Raw genomic sequence first — 8,660 nt, forward strand, 5'->3', positions numbered from 1 at the left:
ACCTGTGAAAGGGGGATAAAGATACTGACCTCTCTCATTAGCGCTTTGAGCTCTCCTGATGAACAGTGCTAAATAAAACCTTGGAATTGTCAATGACAGAGAGGGGCTCGGATACAGTGATCACAAGGCCCATGTACATAGATAGACATTCGCTAGGGTCATGAGCAGGGGTAAGTCCCGTGTGTTTGTTCAGCACCTGGAACAATGGGCCTTGGTCCATGACAATATCTTGGGCAGCTTTAAAGAATCTCCCCCTCAGTCCGCAAACACCTGTACAGAAGAGAGGGGTAGAATAAGCCGGGTTTCCAATAGGAAAACACAGATATTTCTGTACAAATTCAGCCATTACCCAAGTGAAGTATCCCTTCATGTAATGGCAACTGTGCTACAACAACACACCCAGGCTACATCTAGACTGCAGGCTTCTTTCGGAAGAAGCTTTTTTCAGAAGAGATCTTCTGAAAAAACTTCTTCCGAAAGAGAGCGTCCACACAGCAAAAGTGCATTGAAAAAGTGATCTGCTTTTTCGAAAGAGGGCGTCCAGGCTGAATGGACACTCTCTGGCATGTAAGCTGTGATTGTTATGGAGAGAATGGTCACCAGGGCACCTGTGCTTTTTCCTCTTCCTCTTCTTCTGAAAGAACTCCCTCTTCTCCGTCTTCACACGCCTCCTTTCACAAAAAGGCTTCTTTCTCATAAATTGAGGATTACCAATGCTAGAAAAACCCCTCCGTTCTTTTGATTTTCTTGCAGAAGAATGCGATTGCAGTCTGAACATTCCTCAAAATTTGTCAGAAAAAAGGCTGTTTTTCTGACAAAACTTAGTAGTGTAGACATATCCCCAGTCAGCTGATTTACTTGGCTCTCAGCCTCTTGGCTGACAACTCACATCAACAGGCATTAATTGTCCAATAACGCACACCCTGTCCAGCAACGCAATAAACATCAGAGGGCAGTAAGCCATTAGCATGTCAGCAGGCAAACAAAACTTGACTCAGCTCATCTGGCCTTCCCTCCACCCTTCTCTTCTGGAGCTCAGGGGTTGCTTTTTGCTGTTTGAAAATGCAAGGCACAGCTTTAAAAGAAAAGGTTGATTGTTTATTGCACCTTGCCTTGCCTTTCTACCAACTGGATTTGCTGCCATGAATCCTTTCCAGATCAGAAGCCTGATATTTTGCCTTTGTTCCAGAAAGACACACCCTAGGTAGCTATAATGCTAGCCATCCCTGTACAGACAGAAGGGACCCGAATGAACTGCAAAAGGGAATATTTTACTGCCAGAGAGCTGAGTCCACAGGGAGCTTTTTCTGAACAAAGTAGCCAAAAGATCACTCTTTGCCATGCTTGGATGAATCCACATGCTCTAGAGACAGAGGTCACAGAAATCAGCTATATCCCAGCCATGTGCGGTTAACCCATGACCCACCCTCTCAAAATATGAGACTCTACCCCTTGCACTAAAGAAAAAGCAGTTAAAAGTCCAGTAACAGTGCTGATCATTATCGTCTAGCCATTAGGGGCAGGCGTCTGCATGCACTTGAGCCACTACAGGCAAGTGTGTCTGGGCCAGCATTGCATTCCTCCCTAAGCTATTTAAACACCGCTCACTCATTCCCCTGAAAGAGAGTTAAAAGTAGCTTCCAGCTCATAGTGGAACAGCACAGTGCCGCACTCCTGCTGCCTGGGCTAGCAATGTGTGAGCAGAGAGTCACGTAGTGACTTGCTTGGCCTCAGACCACAACCGTCCTGCTTTGAGCCCGGCCTGTGGTAAACTGCAGGATGTGTATGAGAACCGTTCCAACACTTGGCCTCTTCAGTTCACAGGGGGCCATCCGTGCACACATCCTTTGACTTGGCCTATGCCTGCAGTCCCCCCCTCTGCCCCTGATGCTCAGCGGCCAATGCACCTGAAACAAACTCAAGAGGAAACGCAGGTGAACTCCCCTAGTTTCATGACACACCACAGTAATTTAAGGCAAAAGATTATGCAGGCCCAGCTTTGTGACAACTGGGTCTGGGTTTAAGAACATAAGAACAGCCAGACTGGGTCAGACCAAAGGTCCATCTAGCCAGTATCCTGGCTGCTGACAGTGGCCAATGCCAGATGCCCCAGAGGGAGTGAACAGAACAGGGACTCATCAAATAATCCATTCCCTGTCACCCATTTCCAGCCCCTGACAAACAGAGGCTAGGGATGCCATTCCTGGCCGTCCTGGCTAATAAGTACTGATGGACCTAACCGCCATGAATGTATCTAGTTCTTTCTTGAATCCTGTTAAAAGTCCTGATCCTCACAACATCCCCTGGCAAGCTGATTAATCTTTTGAGACACCCATGTTGAGACCCTCCCCTTCCCCATGACCTGCTAGCCTGATGCAGCAAGCAGGCTCCCATTGAAACCCATGGGACGACACCTGTTCATTGTGCATGCCAAGCTAAGCATGCCATATGTTGCCGACCCCTGTTCCAGAGCATGTTTCCTCCAGGTGCCTGTCCGTGTCTGAAAGCCCAGCAGCATGCCTGGGTGGGAGTTAGCACCCGCCCTGCACATGATGGTGACAAGTGTGTTAGAGACACCGAGACAGATGCCGTTGTACTTGTCCAAGCAGACGAGGGAGAGAATTCCAGAGTCTGAACAGCGTTCTAGTGGCTTGAACCAGTAGACCACACTACCTCCTTGCTTGCATCTTGCTTGAGCTGCTAGACCACATTCTTTCTCCAGAGAGGCAAATGATCCCAGGGTGCATAGAGCAGAGACCAAAGCACATACTGAAGAAAAGCCCTGGAAGCAATTTAAAAGAGGCATTTAAAGAATAAAAGACTCCTTCCTTTTTGCAGGTACTTAACGACGTACTAAGAGGGATGGGGTTACCCCTGTTCAGCAAACGTGCAGAATCTGCCCCCCTGTTCAGGCGCTGAGCAGAAAGCCTGCACGGTGTGTTCTCTCCTCTGATTCCACATTAAAGAGCAATTTTTTGAACAGTGAGGGTAATTAACCATTGGAACAAATTACCAAGGCTTGTGGTGGATTTTTCATCACCGGCAATTTTTAACATCACGATGGGATGTTTTTCTAAAACATCTGCTCCCGTTCAAACAGGAATCATGTCAGGAAAGTTCCACGGCCCGCGTTAGAAGGAGTCAGACTAGCTGATCACAGTCATCACTTCTGTGCTTAGACTTGATTAACCCAGATTTGCACATAGGAAGAAACAAATTTTCAGTTGGATTTCGAGACCCAGCAGGCTGTAAGTACTGGTCCATTTCCGGGTGTCCCTGGCTGTAGTGGTCTTGCTGGTTTCCTTGCCCCAGGAGAACACTGCACGGAAGAGCCTGCCGGGCTCTGGCCCTGCACTGGGTGTGCGTGCCAAGTTGGGCAGCCGCAGAGTGAAAGGATATGTGCTGCCAGGGGTAGGCAAGCTACACCCTTAGAAGGAGCTGAGCAAGGTCAGTGATATAATCAAGGGGGTGGCCTAAGTCCCCTCGAAGCTGCACAGCTGTGTAGTTGTGCATCAGCCTATTAACCGCCGCTCAGGTGCTCAGGGTGGCAGCGGGGAGAGACGCCTTTACTCCAGACCAGCCTCAAACCTGCCACAAGAGGGAGAGGCACCTCTCCCCAGCAACCCCAGCCCTTCTGGGGCTGTCTAAGAGGTGCCCCGCCCCAGCCCTGGAGTTTCTGCAGCAGGGAGAGGCATTTCTCCCCTCCAGACCAGGTGCTGTTACAGGGAGAGAGAGCTGGGAGAGGGGGAGTCCTCTCTCCCCATTTTCCCTGGGCAGCCTGCACCTCGAACTTCTCATCCCTGGCCCCACCCCAGATCCCAGACCCCTTGTTGGAAGCCTCGCACCTCCTCCCCACACACACACGCCAACCCTATGCCCCAACCCTGAGCCCCCTCCGACACTCCAAATCCCTCGGCCCCTCCCCCACCACATGAATTTTGCTGTGTGTCACACATCACCTCCATATTGGTGCAAATAAGAACATTCATTCTGCACGTGTGGGGAAAATAAGAGGGAGCATTGGTGGCAGGGTGGCGTGCAGTATGCTGAGCAGTGAGACCAAGGCGTGTTGTGCTGTGGGGCTTGGCAGGGTGGCAGATGTGAGCTATGGCTAAGAGGGGGAGGCAGTGTGCTGAGCTCCAGGTGGCCAGGCACCACCCCACCGTCTGGGGAGAGCGTGACACAGTGAGAGGCATGGTGTGCTCTGGGTAGTGGCACCATGCATACAGCGAAGCGAGGCAATGCACTGTGCCATGGGAGGCACCGTGGCACCACGACAGGGCGTGCAGTGGGTACAGCATGGCAGAGCGCAGCAGGCTGACGTGCTCTCCTCCAGGTTGCATCACAAGCTGTAACAACAAAGCAGAACCAATTACTATTTGCAGCACAGTGTTGTGCCCTGGCGCACTTCTGAGCACCAAGCCCCAGGCCCTGCCGAGTTCACTGGTTGCTTGGACAACAGAGCAGCCAGGAAAGCCATGCTGCTTGACTATGGGGGACGTGACAATGAGACTCCCTCACCATCAACTGCCAGCCACTCTGCCCTGCTTCTTTATGGAGCACTCAACACTGACTGTTCTGCTGTGCAAGCCGCCTGTGACACCGCACAACACCTCCCCCTGCTATTATACCTCCCATACAGGAAAGCACTCAGTACATACGAATGAATCAAGCCTCTCAGTACCCTTGCAAGATAGGGAAACTCTGATGTCCCCATTTTCCAGAAGAGGCACCTCTCTGTGATGGTTGTTACCTGGAGCGGAAGTGGCTTGACTAAGGTCCCATGCCTAGTTGGTGGCGGAGTGAGCAGGAGACCCCAGGCCTCTTGCTGGCCAATCTCCTGCTTTAGTCACTTGCTTACGTTTATGTTCCATGCTACCACGTAGCGATGACTGGCTGAAAATGCAATAAGTAATGACCATGATTGTTCCTGGGTGCCAGTCGCAGCTCTGGAGTTAGTGATGAAGTGAGTGTGGAACCGAGGAGGGAGTCAGTACATCAGGGTTGTGCCTCTTTGTGAGGAGCCTACAGACTGGAGAAGGGCGGCTCAAGTCTGGGAGAGCGACCTCACTTCATGCCCTCTCCTTTCTGCCTTCCTAACTCAAGAGAGGGAGAAGGAGGCAAGCAATCTGCTTAAAAAAGTTCTGTTCCGCCCCCACTGTTCCACAGCAGGTGCTGCCATAAGGGGTCGGGAGAGGACTTATGATGAACTCTTGCGTACTTCAGATGTGGAGGGTGGGCTCAGCGTCACCTCCTCTCTGCTCCCCCTTAAAAGAGCCTGTTTCATCAGGATTTTCCCAAGGGTTCAAGCCAGTCTTTCAACTGCCCATTAGACCACCTTGACCTTTCCCCTTTGAAGTTTTGTCACTGCTCATTCTGCACTGGGCGAGGAGTAGGGTTATTAAGTAGACCCCGCCAAAAAAACAGACACACTTGATCATGGGTGGGGGCGGGGAGGGCCGGAAGGGGGGTGAGGTGGGAAGTAGAGATGGCGGAGGAGGTCTGGGGACTGCGGGGCTAGCCAGGAGGAAGGAGGGGGGACGGGAAGCAGAGCTGGGGATGGTCAGGGGCTGCGGGGCTGGATGGAAGGAGGAAGGGGGGCGGGAAGCAGAGCTGGCAGCGGGGGGGCAGGTGCAGCCATCAACTGCAGCTGGAGTCTAAGGGGCTGCACCCCTGGCAGGCACTCCCTCGAGCTGCTAGTAGAAGCCGGGCGGAGGGAGTGGCTGGGAGTCCCAGCCCCTGCCACCCTCCGCTGGCTTTTGCAGGCGACCACAGGTTCCTAGCACCAATTATGGCCCTGCCTCCCAGTCCCTCCCCCACCCCCGTCAGGATTCCGTCCAGCGCCCAACTGGTTTGCAACATTGCACGTGTCCGGTATTTTCTGAATTTTTCTACTGGACAGATGGTGCAAATACCGGACTGTCCAGTAGAAGACCGGACACCTGGCAACCCTAGCAAGGAGCCTCTGTGTGTACCATAGGCACCGAGAGGCTCTGAGGTTCACATGCTGAACCAGCCGGTATGCACTGATAGGGACTTCTGCTCCAGGCACAGGGAATAGGTAGATGTCAAGAAAAGATGGCCCAAGGGGAACTTAGGGTATGTCTACGCTACAGCGCTAATTTGAACTAACTTAGTTCGAATTAGTTAATTCGAACTAAGCTAATTCGAACTAACGCGTCTAGAACTAAAAACTAGTTTGAATTAGCATTTTGCTAATTCGAACTAGCGCGTCCACATTAAGTGGACCCTGAACCAGGCTTGAGGATGGCCAGAAGCAGTACTGGCAGGGCATCAGAGGAGGACTTAGAGCGTGGAGATGCTGTCTCAGGCTAGCCGAGGGCTGTGCTTAAAGGGTCCCAACCCCAGAAGCCCGCAGAGCCAGCCCAGTCCTCCCCATCAGGGGCTCGTGCCCCATTCCTCCCTCACCTCCTTCCACTTACCCTTCCCTAGCCCCTTTTCTTGATGTACAAAATAAAGGACAATTGTGTTCAAAAATGGAATCTGTCTTTATTGAACAAAACTGGGGGAGACTGGGAATAGGAGGTGGGAGAGGGGAAGAGAGAGGGTGGGAGAGGGGAGGGCAACTACAATGATCAGGGGTTGGGAACAGGTCCCATATGAAGAGAGGCTAAAGAGACTGGGACTTTTCAGCTTAGAAAAGAGGAGATGGAGGGGGGACAGGATATAGGTCTCTAAAAGCAGGAGTTGGGTGGAGAGGGTGCATACAGAAAAGTTCTTCATTAGTTCCCATAAAGAAGGACTAGAGGACACCAAAGGAAAGGAATGGGTAGCAGGCTTCAAACTAGTAACAGAAAGTTCTTCTTCACAAAGCAAAGAGTCAACCTGTGGAACTCCTTGCTGCAGGAGGCTGCGAAGGCTAGAACTAGAACAGAGTTGAAAGGGAAGGGAGATCAAGTCATGGAGGTTGGGTCCATAGAGTGGTATTAGCCAGGGGGTAGGAGTGGTGTCCCTGCCCAAAGTTTGTGGAAGGCTGGAGAGGGATGGCACGAGACAAATGGCTTGGTCACTGTCTTCGGTCCATCCCCTCCAGGGTCCCTAGGGTTGGCCGCTGTCAGCAGACAGGCTACTGGGCTAGATGGACCTTTGGTCTGACCCAGGACGGCCATTGTAAGCTCAGGGCTCAGGGTCGGGGGTCTCAGTGGACCACCTTGATTTTCATGCACTCCTGCTCCTGGGTGGCCAGGCTGGCAGCTCTCCTGCCCTAGACGGCCACTTTCCTGTGCCTAGTGCGGAGATCGTGGACAAGGTCCACGATGTCCGCACTAGCCCAGGCGGGTGCCCGCCTCTTGCGGTCCCGGGCAAGCTCCCGGGAGCCGCCAGCCTGGTCCCAGGAAGAGGGGGAGGGCTGGGGGGCATCGGGTGGCTGGCTCGATCCGTGCCAGGTGCAGGGTCTGCTGGCTGGGTGCTGGCAGGCTTGCACCTGGCACGGGCATCGTAGCCAGCCCATGCCCCTTTAAGGGGTCCGGGGCCGGGAGGGGGGCAATAGAGTTTCCCTGTTGTTGGCCAGAGTGGCCACCAGGGAAACCTGGGAAGCCTTAGCCTCCCACTAGTTCGAATTAAGGGTCTACACAGCCCTTAATTCGAACTAGCTAGTTCGAACTAGGCTTAGTCCTCGTACAATGAGGTTTACCTAGTTCGAACTAAGCACTCCGCTAGTTCGAATTAAGTTCGATCTAGCGGAGCGCTAGTGTAGCGCCTATTAAAGTTAGTTCGAACTAACGTCCGTTAGTTCGAACTAACTCTGTAGTGTAGACATACCCTTGGAGTCTTGTCTTAACATAAGAACATAAGAACGGCCGTACTGGGTCAGACCAAAGGTCCATCTAGCCCAGTAGCCTGTCTGCCAACAGTGGCCAGCACCAGGTGCCCCAGAGAGGGTGGACCGAAGACAATGACCAAGCAATTTGTCTCCTGCCATCCTTCTCCAGCCTCTGACAAACAAAGGCCAGGGACACCATTTCTATCCCCTGGCTAATATCCTTTTATGGCCCTAACCTCCATGAAATTATCTAGCTTCTCTTTAAACTCTGTTATAGTCCTAGCCTTCACAGCCTCCTCTGGCAAGGAGTTCCACAGGTTGACTACACGCTGTGTGAAGAACTTTCTTTTATTAGTTTTAAACCTGCTACCCATGAACTTCATTTGGGGTGTGTCTAGACTACATGCCTCCTTCGACGGAGGCATGTAGATTAGCCAGATCGGAAGAGGGAAATGAAGCCGCGATTAAAATAATCGCGGCTTCATTTAAATTTAAATGGCTGCCCCGATCTGCCGATCAGCTGTTTGTCGGCAGATCGGGGGAGTCTGGACGCGATGCCCCGACAAAGAAGCCTTTCTTCATCGACACAGGTAAGCCTCGTGAAACCAGGCTTACCTGTGTCGATGAAGAAAGGCTTCTTTGTCGGGGCATCGCGTCCAGACTCCCCCGATCTGCCGACAAACAGCTGATCGGCAGATCGGGGCAGCCATTTAAATTTAAATGAAGCCGCGATTATTTTAATCGCGGCTTCATTTCCCTCTTCCGATCTGGCTAATCTACATGCCTCCGTCGAAGGAGGCATGTAGTCTAGACACACCCTTGGTGTCCTCTAGTTCTTCTATTATGGGAACTAATAAATAACTTTTCTTTATTCGCC

This window comes from Pelodiscus sinensis, chromosome 17 (assembly GCF_052426305.1).
Source record: "Pelodiscus sinensis isolate ZL-2025 chromosome 17, ASM5242630v1, whole genome shotgun sequence".
Classification (NCBI taxonomy): domain Eukaryota; kingdom Metazoa; phylum Chordata; order Testudines; family Trionychidae; genus Pelodiscus; species Pelodiscus sinensis.